Source organism: Schistocerca gregaria, chromosome 1 (genome assembly GCF_023897955.1).
Source record: "Schistocerca gregaria isolate iqSchGreg1 chromosome 1, iqSchGreg1.2, whole genome shotgun sequence".
In the NCBI taxonomy this organism is placed as follows: Eukaryota; Metazoa; Arthropoda; class Insecta; order Orthoptera; family Acrididae; genus Schistocerca; species Schistocerca gregaria.
In genome coordinates, this window is record NC_064920.1 from 581399388 (window position 1) to 581415282 (window position 15895).

Genomic DNA, 15895 nt, shown 5'->3' on the forward strand with positions numbered 1-15895 from the left:
ATTAAAGTGTTACGATAAATAATTTAATTTCATGAAAACAAAACAATTTAACGCTCTGTTTATTATCCCTCAAAAAATTACATTTTATTCCTCAGGAAGTAATTATCACAAGTTGGGAACAACTGGCCTAGATAGTCTACCCTCAGTTCAGCAAGGGAAGAGTGCCACTAGTTTCTACAGGTATGCGCTATCCAGCTGAAGCCATTCACTGATGATTAGATCCCACACAGCAAGCAAATCGTGAGGATGTTCATTGCTACGTTTCACCCGTAGTTCCAAATAACCCCAGACATAGTCTATTGGATTACGGTTGAATAATCGAATAATTTAGCAGCCAGTCGAGGTGCGATAGGATGCCTGACTGCTCGTAAAACCAGGGACGTACGCGTGCAGGCAGCTCTGTGAGCTCTCCAGTCGTCACATGAAGAAATACACGAAAACTTTATAGCTGGTGGCCGAGAACGGTTAAATAAACATCCTGGTCCATGTTCACGGTAACGTGAATGAAGTACGAGAAACAATCACAGAACCACTACCGGCCTCAAGTAGACCCTCTGCACACTGGTTGTTACACTTTTTGCAAATTAATTCAACGAAATATTTAATGCAGAAACTAGAGTTAGTAAAAAAGATTGTTCAAAATTTTGGAGAGCGCTTTTCACCTAGTATTAATCTTGAATTAGGAAAATGAAAATCAATCTTCTTAAATCCAGTCCAGCAACCCTTGCACTTAGTGTAATTGCAAGTCGTTCAGAGAAAGATATTAGTAGTTTACCTTTTTCTTATTTTCATCTAAGTATTTGTAGGAATTATATTCTGGGTTGGATCGCCTTCACGACATTTAGATTCATTTGCACAAAATTGTGTCCCAAGGAAAATGCATGTAAACAACTGCTTAAGGAGTTAAAAAATTGAAAGTCAAGGTTAAATTATGAACATTATGAAGAAAAGGTTAGATTGTTACTCACCGTAAAGATGACACGTTGAGTTGCAGATAGGCACAAAGAAAGGATATTTCATAAATAATGCACAGATTCATATTACTGTAGATTGTCTGATGCAACTACGAAAATTGCGTCAGATCCAGTTTGGACCTTGAGGAGGGCTGTGTGTTTTTTTTTTTTTTTTTTTTTTTTTCGCAGTGTTGTCTAACATAAAATTGCCGATGGGTAGAAATGGACCCTGCAAGGATCTCAGGTACTGTGGTCATTGAAGACAAGAGGTCGACATCAAAACCGAAAATTCATTCACAGTGCGCTAAGTAAAGTTTGTGGCGCCTTTACAGTGGACCGTATTACAGTTTCACATTGGGTTAATCGATTTCGTGGTGGTCGGGCGACCACAGATGATAATCAAAGACCCAGAACCCTAAAAACATCAACAGATGAACGATATGTGAAACGTTTGACAGATGCTCTCGAAGAAAATCGCAGTTCGACTTGTGAGGAACTCTCTGAAGCCACGGGAATTCCTCCAACATCAGTATTCCATATTCAGACAAATGATTCGAAGAGGAGAAAAATTTCTGCGAGATGGGCCTCACACTGTTTGCTGAAGAGACGCAGAAATGCCTGGATATTGTTAACCTTGCTCAAACAAAGATTCGACGGTGAAGGTCAAGGATTCTTGAGTCGAGTTGTTGCTGTTGATGAAACATGGATTAGAGTCTTTGAACCAGAGTTGAAATCACAGTTCAATGAATGGAGAGTTTCATATTCTCTACGTCCAAACAAATTTTGACGCGCTCAATCAAAGCTCAAGCAAACGACGATTTTTGCTTATTATCACCAAGGAATCATGATGGCTGTTAGAATCCCACGCGGAACAAGTACCACGCCAGTGTAATATCTTAATTTCATGCAAAAACTGCACAAAAATGCACAAAACCTGACCTCAGTTGTTCGAGGCTGCATCACTCACTCTCCACGACAATGCTCGGCCGCGTATCGGCAATGTTGTAGCCCAAAACCTACGCGAATACGGATGGGAAGTTTTGCCGTTTCCTCCCTTCAACCTTGGCATGACTCCACCAGACCGACTCGTTCCAGAAGTTGGAAAAACCTATGCGCGGACGTCGTTATCTTTCTCTGGAAGAGCTATCCACCACTGTGCCAAAGCCATTCGACAGATGAACAGAAGTGGTGTCCTCGATGGAATAAGGAGAGCTTCTGAGACGTAATTCAGTCACAGACAAGCGGGGAGACTATACGGAAGGACTGTAAAGAGATTAGTGCTAAATGTGTAACAGTCTTTTCGCTGTAACTGTTTGCAACACAGCGTTCATCTTTAAGGTCAGTAGCACTCTATACTTTTGCTAATATTAATGTTTAAGGAGTTATGTATTTTAAGTACAGCATCACGATGTATATATCCACTCATGAAATCTGTTTAAATAATCCATTACTGTACAGAAGGAACACTGATGAATATAGTTAAAGTACTACATAAAATAAGTTTCATTGCTCTTTATTAAAATTGGCATTTATTCAGAAAGGCGTGAAGAGTACTGGTGCGATAACTTTTACTCATTTACTTAATGATATACGATTGCAAGACAGCAACAGCTAAATTTGAAACCAAGCCGTAAAAAAATTGTTTATTCCACCAAATACTTCAAAATTCCACAGAATATTTTTCTAGAAAAACTTAAAAGTACAAAGAAATGACACGCTCATTTTACTAAATTATTTATTTACTTTTAAACGAAGAGTTAATTTAGAAGACATTCAACTGCCTCTTTTCTACCCGCAATCTCTCGTACATACAGTCCATGGCCCTTCTCTAAGCCAAGATGGAGCAAGTTTTCGTCTAACATGCAACTGTACAGTACAAAACTTAAATGGCAACGTCAGAGACGTTATTCGAATTACAGTTCTTCCTATTACGAAATTCGGAATTCAATTTTAGTCGTTAACTGCAAGGAAGCACAAGTTCTACTAGTCTTTAAAGTATGGTGTGATTTTTAGGACGATGGGCAATTTTTAGGAGACGTAAAATTAGATAGCTGCAATAATATCGAATAGCAAAATTCCGCCTCACCATTGCAGATAAGGAAACTTGTGCTCTTTGTGACCAAGTAAAAATACGTGTAACTAGTGATTTGAAGTATTTAGGAAACTTAAGAACTGTGAAGCACAGCTATTTATATATCAACAAATAGTTTGCAGCTATACGGCCCTACTTAGTAACGAGGCACCAGACAATATTTTGCCAATCAATAAGCGAATTTTAAATATTTACTCAACTGGTCGAATGTATTAATGAATGTTTTACCGAGTGAAGAGGTGTGATAGTTAATACACTGGACTTGCACATGTAGGGAACAGAATTGCAATCCTCGACAGAATTGCACCCCTATACCAGATAATTCGATGTTTACATTCCTCCTTTAATGATCATGCCGCGTATGGATATTAAACCACGTCATTCCCTTCTTTGTCCTTTCAATTGCCACGTACTAATCTACGAATTTGGAAAAAAAAATGATCACTTCCATTATTGGTACAAACTTCAGTTAACTAAGTGTCTATTCTAAGATCAAATCTAGTCATTGTGATCCATTACAAATGACGAGGTATACTCCTTTCTCTCTCTCTCTCTCTCTCTCTCTCATATATATATATATATATATATATATATATATATATATATATATATATATATATATGTGTGTGTGTTTGTTGGCCCTCGATTTCATTCGTGTGAAGCAGGTTGCTGCTTGCACTTCCAGGCAGAATATTCGTATTTATCTGTAAGACATTTCTTGAAGAGTCACAAGCCATTTCTTCAATTATATGCATACAATTAAATGTATGTCAAAGCTATTAAGAGTGACTATTTTGAAAGGTAACGTATTTTTGCAATGTCCTGAGAAACAATATATTCTAATATAGGAAATAAACTATAAATTTAGATTCAACGGAAGAAGATTAACAGGCCACGACAGCATTGTTTCATTCCGGTAACAACAGTCTTCTTAAAATGGTTCAAACAGCTCTAAGCACTATGGGACTTAAGATATGAGGTCATCAGTCCCCTTGAACTTAGAACTACTTAAACCTAACTAACCTAAGGACATCACACACATCCATGCCCGCGGCAGGATTCGAAACTGCGATCGCAGCAGCCGCGTGGTTCCGGACTCAAGCGCCTAGAACCACTCGTCCAAAACGGCCGGCCACTGTCTTCTTCCCTCAATGCATATCCACTAATGGATGGCTGCGAACACACGTTCCACAGTTGCTTGATGAGTATGTATCAGTGACTGGAGTGGTGTCATCCAACGATTCGCAGCCAAGACATCATCTTTCTTCCCAGTTTCCTCTGCCATCAAATTCTCCCTCGATTTTCAGCTGGGAGAAGAGATATTTCTCGTTTAACGTGTCACGAAATAACGGAAATGAAAAACTGGATATCGTCAACAACTTTCCAAATTCAAATCATATGATAAAAGAATGATCTGCCCGCTGCTTTATGACTTGAGAGTCATTGCTATTATCTCATCGTTTGTCTTCTGTGGTCAGCATTTTATTATTATTCTTTATTTGTAATTATTTACATGATAACGATGTTGCCAACGAGTATAATGAGTGGAAATGAACATAGTAGAAGGAACTGCAGGAAACTGGTGGTGGTGGTGGTGGTATATGAGAAAGGGGGGGGGGGGGGGTTCTTTGTCACGTTCTGTATTCTGTACTAGGAAGGATGGAAAGAAGATTAGGGTTTAACGTCCTGTCGACATGAGGTTATAAGAGACGGAGCACATGCTTATAATGTTTCAAGGACGGGTAGGAAATTGGCCGTGCGCTTTCACTGGAACCGTCCCGGCATATGCCTGGAGTGATTTAGGAAAATCACTGTTCTGTGATGAGCTCCAGTAGCTGGTGTGGGTACAAGTCTGTTGACAGTGTTCGTGACTATGTGCAAAAAGAGCGTCGGGAGAAGTACGAGGAATATTGCAGACCACTTGAGGGACTAAATGTTTCGAAAGCATGCTGCTGCCGCAGTCACTGAAAGAGGATTCCCCGCGAATGTGGTGCGACAGTTTCTCGGTACAGCGCAAACCTCCAGCTTACACTTACTGCCACTAGAGGCGCGCACGTCGCACAACCTCTCATAAAACGTGTTAGCGGCACGTCTGAAGCTCAGTAGTGTGTCCGCCTATCAGGCAGTGCGTAGCTGTTAACCAGAGGACACTACTGGGTAAGTGGAACACTGTTACCGAAGCAGGCCAAGCGCGGCGATGCGCTTCACGCAGGCCGCTGGCTGTCCATGTTTACTTTGTAACACAGCATTTCAACATTCTGTTGGAAAGCGACGCATGAGTTTCTGAGCAGCCAGTAACAGAGACTGATAACGGGAAGGACACCGATAAAAACCCGTGTTGTCTGCACCAGGGCAAGTAGTATCGCTGCACTGCTATATTACGCATACATCACTAAAATTAAAATCCTACGGAACACTGTATTTTCCTTTGCATTTGATTTTTCCCTCGTACTTCAGATAGAGGCGGAGGAGCCAAGGGCGTGAAATAAATACTTTACTCTGCCCATGTGAAGGGAATGGGCTGAAATGTGTGTGTGTCATTAAGCTATGATCGAATGGGTGTTGCCAGTCAGGGGAGGGCAATCTACGCTGATGTTTCTTCACATGTAACAAAGAAGGAACGAGCGCTAAAGTAACATCACTTCCCCTAAGGTTTAGTTGATAGGAAGCACCAGTACATTTATAGCTGTCGAAATAGTTATGCATCAGACGGTCGATAATTTACTCTTGCTGTCTTGGCCAATACTGCATTAATTCGGGACAGAAATAAAATAATGTCCAACGAGCAGATGCCTGTATAGTTTGAAACAGAGTCCGTAGACAAGGGCGTGCTGCAAAGTAATGCCTTCGAATTTTTTATGACGAAACTCTTAAAGATTTTTAAATAAAACAAACGTTATTTGAATTCTACATCTTCATATCTACATTTCGGCAGCCCTTTGCAGCTAGGGGGCTCCGAATTGTAACGTGTAACTCGGCGGGATGTAACATAACTATGTTGGTGATTGAGAAACAGTGCTGTAATCGATTTTAGAATTCGAACAGTTCGTCCACACATGAAGCACCCTCTCCTTCAGCGTAACAATGCCACATTACACACACGCGCTGCGACATCTGCAACAGTCCTACACCTTGGCTTCAATGGCATCGATCAGTTTACATAAACAAGTTGACCCCATTCCATTTTCATCTGTATGCAAAACTTAAAGAACACCTTCGACGACTTCACTTTGATAGTGATGAAGCGTTGAAAACTGAGTTAAGTTTGTGGCTCCGAAAACAAAGTCAAACATTTTACATTAACGGTATCAACAAACTGGTCTCTCGTTGGGAGAAATGTGTTCGTGGGAGTGACCGCGTTGCGAAACAAATATATGGACGCGAAGCATAAATATCTGGAATGTTTAAGTGTGTTTGATTTAAAAAGCTTTAAGAGTTTTCACATAAAAAATTCGGAGGCTACTGTGTAAGTTTGAATTGTTAAAAAAAGCTACTTTTAATATGAAATTCTTCTACTCCTTTGCGGTTGTGTTGATGATGATGATGATGATGATTTCAGTCCGAAGACTGGGTTGCTGAACCTCTACCGGCTAGTTTATTCACTGCAAGCGTTTTTATTTCTCAACGACTACAGCAACTTGTATACGTTTGTACTAACTTGCAAAGTATTCACGCCTTGGTAACAAGTCGAACTGTACGTCAGGTCAAACGTGAAGTCGGATACCAGCTTCCTGCGTACTGAGCGTTACTCTACCATTCTTCAAAATTTAGATGTCAAGATTATATTTCAGGTCACCAAGATTAGTTAACCTGGTAATGACGAATATCGTTGTAGACAATTGCAGGCAAAGCCGCAAGAGCAGAAGAAAAAAAAAACAACCTGATAATTGTCATCGTTGGCTGCAACAATAATTATATAAGAAAAATGAAAAGACTGTCGAGAGTCGGAACATAAGAAAGAAGAATGATCAAACAATGAGTAAAACACTGTGTACGAAAAGAAAACACCACCTCGTGAAAATAGGAATCTCTTAAAAATGAAAAGTATCTTTTGTTGTTTGTGTCATTTCATTAGGTATACTGAATTCAATCTGCTAGAATACAAGCGAAGTCTATGGGCTCATCGATACCAAACATCGCTGTCGCTTTTGACTGTAACAGTTACGAAGTCAAAAACTACACGAAAACGATTAACACCAACATTGGGCCGCCTCCTTGTTTGTTTGCAACGGCATGGAGCTTGCTATTTAAAAGGTAAAGCTTTGCAAAATGATCATTACTCGATAATGTGAGCTTAAGATCACCTCTTGTCCATCATCTGTCAACCAACTCCATGAAGTAACACAACGCACAACGTGTAAAGGAGCATGGCTCGTAGCTATCATAAGAATGCGTTAATGAAGACAGGCTATATGTGCAGAAAGCAATTTTAGTTGCGGGTTTATTCTTTCGTTTGAACAGCGCTACCATTCAGTACACAGTTTCAGTGTACAGAGAATGTACACGATCTTCCTGGAGAATAGAGACAAAGACAGTAGTGAATGTATTACAGCTGCAGTTACATGCAGATTATAAGAGACACGGAAGAAAGTAAGGTTCAAGTTTCTCGTGCCATGAAGGTTGAGGTGATTAGAAACACAAAGTACAATCCAGTGCTGCTGACATCAAAACATTAAGGTGGGCGACGCAGTCTGAACGTTCTTGACATTTCAATTACTTCATTCTTATCTCTGATCTGATATCTCGTATCCTCTACAACTTGATGAACTTCCAATTACAAGTTGCGCAACAGAGTTTTCGTTAATTATTGCTGTCTCATCATAGCTCCGATAACCTACTAAGCCGTAGCAATGTCAAAACTTTACACATCGGTTTGGATTCGATCCTATGCCCAGCCCAGGCTTCCTTATTGCAGTATCCAGTGGTCAAATTAGTCCAGCCAAATACGAGAGATTCATTTCCCATTCCTTCTCTGCTCCCTTCACTCATCTGCAGGAAGAGAACTTATGCCCTCCTCCTACACACACAAAAATGCAGTAAAGATAAAGAACTGTATTCCTCGGCATCGACACTCCATCAATCTGTTTTTGTACAGGTGAGAAAATGTCACGACCAAGTGCTAAACTACACAATTTTCAGGCTCCTTCTTGCAACTAAACGAACCGGTTTTCTGTAACTGGCACGTGATATGAAAAACCTGGTTGTGACACGAGGTCAACTTCGAGATATTTCGCCAAGTGTCCATTTCTCCTCAACAAAGAAGCGAATGGCAACTAATGGTTTCATTGACCAAATCATTCTTTACTTACACATCACAGCAAAACCCAATCAACTAATTAAACAATGACGGATTTTTATTTGACAAGCTGCAATTTAGCATTAGTATATTGTCCGATTCTTCCTCAAGTTGTGCTGGGTCTTGACGAGCGATTTATAGCTTTTTCTGTCAACGAACTTAAAGAATTTGCTCATGAGTAATAGAACCTTAATTAGGAGGTACTTTTGTAATTGTGGAAAAGTAATGCCTCTGTATCATGTTACCGTGTTGTCGCTGTTAGCCGTTGGATGATTGATTCTTGTCGGTACCTATAGGTCAAGGTACATTTCTTACCTGATCTCCAATTCTACATCCGAATGGATACTCCGCAAGCCACCGTACGATACGTGGCAGAGGGTACTCTGTACCACTACTAGTTATTTCCTTTCCTTTTCCACTCGTAAACAGAGCGAAGGAAAAACGACTATCTATATGCCTTCTAGTATCTTCGTGGTCCTTGCGCGCAATGCACGTTGGCTGCAGTGGAATCGTTCGGCAGTCAGCAGCATCAAATGTCAATTCTCTAAATTTTCTCAATAACGTTTCTCGAAAAGAACGTCGCCTTCCCTCCATGGATTCCCATTTGCGTTCCCGAAGCATATCCGTAGAACTTGCGTGTTGTTCGAACCTACCGGTAACAAAACTGAATTGCTTCGATGTCTTCCTTCAATCCGACCCTGTACGGATCCCACACACTCGAGCAATACCCAAGAATAGGTCGCAACAGAGACCTATACACGGTTCCTTTAGAGGCGAACCACTCTTTCCTAAAATTCTTCCAACAAACCGAAGTCAACCATTCGCCTTCCCTACCACAGTTCTCACATGCTCGTTCCACCTTACATCGCTTTGCAGCGTTACGCCCAGATACTTAAATGACTTGACTGTGTCAAGGACGACACTAATACTGTATCCGAATATTGCAGGTTTGATCTTCCTACTCATCCGCATTAACTTACATGTTTCCACATTTAGGGCTAGCTGCCATTTATCACACCAACTGGAAATTTTGTCTAAGACTAGCCGCAATTCTGTGGAGGAGCCCCTGTACAGCCTTCGTGAAACCCTAAGATTCGTTGGCACACGGTGAAAGTTCCTGGGGTAAGCGACAAAGTCTTCCGGCTAATTCAGGACAACAGTCATAACGACAATTATCAACTTGCAGCCAGATTGTTTAGTTGCGATTAATGTATTTCTTCTATGGCACATATCTTCTACTTTTTCATTCTCCAAGGTTATGGGCGTTATGGAGTCACAGAACGCTAATCTCATAGCTGATATCGGAGCGCAATATATCGGTCGAGCAGACTTCACAAACACGTTATGCACGATAACACGAGGGCCTGGGCCTGGAGAGCGAAGGGACTGTGAGTTGTCGTCCAGAGCGTCATCAGCGTTTAGTGACGTAAGCGGCTCGCTGCTCTCCTCATGACAGCTGACGACGCCTCACAGATTTCCACGTAGCCTCTCGCGCCAGGAGCGGCAACTTAAATCGCTATAGCCGAAAATACACTCCACCCGTACATTAACAGCGACTTTAATAGAGATTACGTCCGACAGGAGAATACCTCCACATTTTTTTTCTGAAGGATTTTCACTGAATCGTTTTAACAAGCATTTCTTGCTGTCTATGCTCTTTTTGAGACTTATACAACGGACATGAATTACTGAATCTGGTAATGAAGGACGGACGACGTTTAAGGTCAACAAATTAACTTATTTTCCGATGTCGGCCCATAACTGGTCAACGCATTGTATCGTAAATTTACCAGCAAAATGACTGTGAGCCTGAAGTGTGGTACTGGCAGATCAGCAATATGCACATCTACTAGACTCAAATGTCCACAGTCACAAACTGTTTTCGGTGTCGAATAGCAGAGAGCGCCAGATTTCTGTATCTTCCAACAATTCGATCCAAACACACCAGATGATCATTGTACTTCACATTCGTTTCTGATTAGTATTGAAAAAATGCGGCATCTATCATGCATGAAAGGAAAAAATCTTGCACAAGGGTATCGTCTAGATGCCATTTCAGACATTAAGGTGACGTTCTTTAACAAACTGCGAAACAAAATTTCTAATACTTATTTCTTCATGTGGAATATACCGCACTTTTTTTTTGAAGGATGTGCTCCAACGTTGTACATTTTCGCAGTTTTCATGAGCCTTTCGCGTCGTCTTCAAGAGCTGAACGGCGCTTTTAAATTTGCAGCCCAACTATTCAACTAGTGAATATGAAATAACAGACTCATTACGAGTATTCATCAACATAGAACGAATTTTCGTTTACAATCCAGAATTTCTAATGGCAAGAAATTCCGTATTATCTGTTTCAAAGAAAATAAGTGTGTTTAAAGCTCTATAAACAAAAAAACTAAGTTCTTTTGTTACACAAGACATATTCTGGTATAGTCATAATATCATACAGTAAGTTAGTTTATTCAATATTCATAGGTCGCATACACAATTCCTAGGAAATGATGTAGAATGAATCAGGCTACGTTTAAATGCATCGTTTGCATGTTGGAATATATGCAATTTCCAGAACACTAACTAGCAAAGTCGCATTATTTAATGAAAGTGAACATAATACTTTTGACCTTGCTGAAAACAGCTTTGTCTTATCTCTGACGCATGCTACTAGTTTTTTATCTGAAAATTCGTCTACGGACTACGAGCGGTCCAGTAGAAACGATCTGAGATTAGGCTTAAAATCATCTTAGCTGCTTGTTAGACACCATGTTATTGAAAAAAAATGATAAATTATTTTCGTGACTGTGCACTTAACAGTTCTCAGAAACATGATAATACTAATGAGTAACTTTTAGTCCTGAAGCTGTGAACATTCTCCTCTAAATTTCTTAGATTATTACTGACGAATTTTTTAAATAAAATTACATGTATTTATTCGAGTCAGGAGCATACAAAATAGATTCTACAAAATTAAAATTTTAGGCAAGGAAAAAGAAAGACTTTCTACATAGCCGTTTATAATTAAAACATGTATAAGACAGAATGATGGTCTATAACCACTACTCTTCAACCGTGCTCAACAATACTTTATGAGAGAATGGTACTAGAAAAATCGTAACAAAATACAAATTCGAACCAAGAAAGGTCAAACAACCTTAACGTTACTAGCTAACAAAATACAAAAATCCAGAAATCAAATAATCAAAAAAACAGACATAAATAAAAAATAAATAAATCAGGACTCCAGGTATCATTCGAAAAGAAAGAGATGATGGTAACAGACCCGCGAGCAATAAAGTACATGACAATAAACGACAGAAAAGTACGCATCTACAAAATCAACTCGCACGTGCCTCCTATGTGCGTCGATAAAACAGTCTAAGCGAACAGCTACCACAGCACCTGTTCGGTGAGAAAACGCGAGCCGAGCAAACAATACTGTTGAAGCAACGGCATAAAGCAGCTTTTCTCCGTATGGATATTCACGCAGGTGCAATGCAATTACCACCGTAGTCAAAGGGCGTTTACATGCGACGTTCGCTCAGTTGTATAAGCAGCTCATAAAATTCGTTATTGAGTCAGTAAGCCTATCTCTTCCTTGCTAACGCTTAACATCTCTGCGACATTAGCGTCAGCATTTGGCTACCTCAGTTTTGTTAAGTTCGGCGGGATCCGCTATTAAAAGCTGGCCACCTTACCGCCTCGCCTTGATCCAAACTCATCAGCACAAGGACTCACAGAAAGAAACACGGCTACCGAGCGAGAAATTGCTCATGTTGATTGCAAACTACGAATAAGCTTCGTTTGCCCAAGCCTTTGCAGTGCTTTATCCTCACTCTGCACAAAATCTATTGACTTTCAATGCAAACACCATGGAGATGGAGAGGAAAATCCAACTGTTAAGGTACATTAGCAATTTTTTTCCTCATTTTTTCGACACGCGTTGTATGTTGTTTAAGTGCAGAACTACACACGAATGCACTCCGACCACTGACTGACTCACCCTTGCTAGAAATTCAGATTTTACTATTTCTAAACATAGCGGATGAAATTGACTGGTGTCGCTGCCCTATCTGGGAACCATGCAAAGCGATAGAATACATGCGAGATTAGCTGGTTAAGTGGGAAGAGCAGTGTCTGCCAACGGTGCTCAACATAACGACTGGAACACTATTATAATTAACAACTATACCTCTTTTTATGACGGCTGCGCAGTGCAGATGATAAACGCGGGCGTGTGTTTAATTTTTCAACTATTGAATCCGTGGGTTCAACACAATCTTTCGACGTAATCTCAACACAATTTAGTCGTCCTGCAGCTCACTCATGAGTGTAGCAGAAGCAACGCGCCGACAACTGATTTGTCCTTTCTGTTTACTTCTGCGTCGGTTGCACGTCGTCCACCCCGCAACAACAAATCTAAGAAAGTAATATTCACGGAAACTACGGGAACTGGAACTCATCACTGCAGCTGATCCGTCATTGTATACAACTCCTTGCTTGTGCGTTAAACCACCGAATTCTTCCGCGCCTAATTTCTTATTGGCCAGATGTACGCCAGGTACGGCGTGCAATGACAGTATCCGATCATTTATTATCTCTTTCTACCCCCGTGAATTTCCAATCTATATCAACAATTTCATTTGTAACAAACGTGAAGTATTTACTGATAAACTGTTGGGTATGGGACCTCAATGCTTCACTAGACATAGTGTTACTCGGGATGGTACGCAAAGGACTTCCTCCACTCTGTGCACCAGCTGGAAGCCAACCACGGCATACCTTCATATATTTGATACAAACAAGGACGATTCGTGTTTTATATCCCTTCGACGATGAATGCCTTCGAAAAGTAACGTAAGTGCGTGCCGCACGTGGATTTGGAGGAAAATCAGTCATGTCTATTTCAAAGCAGTTATCTTGACATTCGTTTACGCGATTCATGGAAATCACGGAGAATCTAGATCTGAATGCCTACAAGGAGATTTCAACACGGTCTCCCCCTCTCCTCCCAACTGAGTGATTTCACATAAACAAAAAACTGCCAGAAATTGAGTCCAGGAAAAAGTATTAATACCAATGGAGGATTGAAACCCGAATATTTAAGACAAAAATTTAAAGCTACTCTATTCAATAGGCAAAATTGTAGTTAAATGCGAGACAGTACCGTTCTTTAATTCTTCAATTTTGGCAGAGACTTGACTGGCAGAAATTATAACACGCGTTAAAGTACCACCAGCTGGAACACAAACAGATTATACTTACCATGAGGGCCATTACATAAGTCGAGATACATTCATCCGAGCCATACCACCAGTCATGGTAAATAAGCGGAAAAAAAACAAGCACGAGCTATTCGTTCTCAACAACATGCTGGAGATATTTTTGCCTCGCATCCTTGTGAGTCAATTGCCGCCTCTTGTGTATCGTCAGGAAGAATCAACATGACAAACAGCAGATATAAATAGTGGCGGACCCAGCACTGCGGTGTGACGCAAAATAGGCAACATGACAGAAAATATTACATAACATTCCAAAGGGATACAGTTCAATAATCAAGTCCCGAATTTATAGCTTTCAGGTACAGCAACATTTCTCTGCAACGTGAATGTTGCAGGTATTACAAAAAAAAAAAAAAAAAAAAAAAAAAACTTTATTTCGCTTTCACGGGAATTTGATACTATATCAAATCGTCACTGAGGAGTCTCAGGTGGCGACAGTTATGGATGCTTATCACTCCTGGTCTTTGCTAAGCAAAGTGCACCAATCACAGTGAGCCCCTTGATGAAAAACAGGGTGCCCAGACTGAAAATGGGGTTCTTTCCTGCAGTGGAGGATTCATTTTTGTGTGTCACACATTGAATAGCATCCCTGGTAGCGAAAATATGCCATTTGGCGGCAAAGAACGCGGGGAGAGTATCTCATGTTTTCCTTCCTCACTTGTACCGATGTGTTACAATTCAATGCTGACTGCACTCGGATATGCAGATCATCTCCCACAAGCTACTAACTTCACGAGGAAGTTTCAGTAGTAAAGATGAGGATTGTGATATGAGAAATTATCGCATCTTCACGTCGACGTTGGTAACAGTAGTATATGTTCAGCGAGAAAATTACCAGCAGTTGCAGAATAGAGTAGGAGTCTGCGACCTTCGTTGTTATTTAGATACTTTGCCCATTTATGTACGACGATAAAATCTGATTGTTACAGTCCATCGTTTACTTGGTTCCTTAACTTGGAAATTAAGTAACGCTTTTGCTTTAATTATTGTTGACACGTTTGAGCTACAATAAATAAAGTACTAGTCTACCAAAAGTCATTCTCTTTAGCTATGTTTCACTTAAGCGATGTTGATAGTGATGAGAAACTGTGAATGTCTTTCTGATTTCGACTGAGAGATTACTTTACACAAATTCACAACTCTTGGCTACTCATGGATGGCTAACGGTGCAATGATTATATCTCAAACATGCCTGTATGTGACTAAACTAGGCTGTGACTAAACTGTTATCTGCTATCTTTGCAATAATCATACGTTTCAAATCAAGATTTGTATTAAACCGCGAAGATATGCCACTTTTTACACTTTTTATATTGTAGTGAATGCTAACACTAGTACTTTATCCGGAGCCGTTGACGGCTCGGCACCAAAATGCAGCATCTTTGTGGATCGTTGTCCCCAAGGAAGAGCGAGCATTGCGATTAAGAGCAGGATTGGGTACATTCGACAACGGCACATATTAACGTAATGAAAGGGATATGGTCATCCAATATTTTTTTTTCTGCTCTGTGGTCTCCCTGCAACATAAAGGCTAACGGTGAGATGGTTCCTTTGAAACTGACACGGCCGATTTCCTTCCTCATTCTTATCAAAATCCAGCTTGTTCTCCGGCCATAATGACCTCATCGTCGACGTATCTTTAAACCCTAGCCGTCCGGTTTTCGGCGACCTCGGCTGTCAGGCACCAAAGATACTCTCAACAGCAGTAACTGCGTATGGGAAGTAGTAGATGTCAATATCACATCCTAAAGCTCATTCGTATTGCTCTGCCGCCAACAAGTCAATACCTAGACACTTTCGCTTTACTTCCTCCCTTGAGCTACGCATGCCGATAATAACACGTGATGATAGTTCGGGTTGATAACATACACAAAGGAACATATTTTTATTAGAAATAGGCACTGTAATCGGTAATGCTGACACCCAAATACAATGTGTGGTCACCGCAAAGGGCAAAGACTGAACGCATCATTGCGATGTATTCAAAAGATTGCCGACGAATATCTGATTACGAGTTCTCCCTTTGCACAAGAAGAGCAATCTCTAGTTCTAGAACCAATCTCGAAGCTTCTGGCCTTGCTCCCTGCATCTTGTGAGCGAATCGCAGACGTGTTCTGCTGCCTATCCCGATACGTTGTGGGATCTCTGACCTAATCTTCGAATACCTTCTGATTCTTTGAAAGAGAGTCCGCAGTCGTGAAGCTCAGCGTTGAAACTGTTGGCAATAGTCACCTCATGATACGATGGAGCCGCTTCCGTTCCACCAATGGCACGT

General features: G+C 40.6%; 2 protein-coding genes across 2 annotated transcripts in view; one reads left to right on the plus strand and one right to left on the minus strand.

The window, feature by feature from the left end:
* The window catches only part of LOC126357140 (charged multivesicular body protein 7), a 215638-nt gene that overhangs the window by 160385 nt on the left and 39358 nt on the right, over positions 1 to 15895 (minus strand). The gene's annotated exons all lie outside the window — the stretch shown is intronic.
* LOC126357156 (pantothenate kinase 3) overlaps positions 5145 to 15895 on the plus strand; it is a 137134-nt gene continuing 126383 nt past the window's right edge. The window contains exon 1 of the mRNA XM_050007430.1: positions 5145 to 5202. The gene's annotated coding sequence lies outside the window, so the exon portion shown is untranslated. The remainder of the gene's footprint in view (positions 5203 to 15895) is intronic.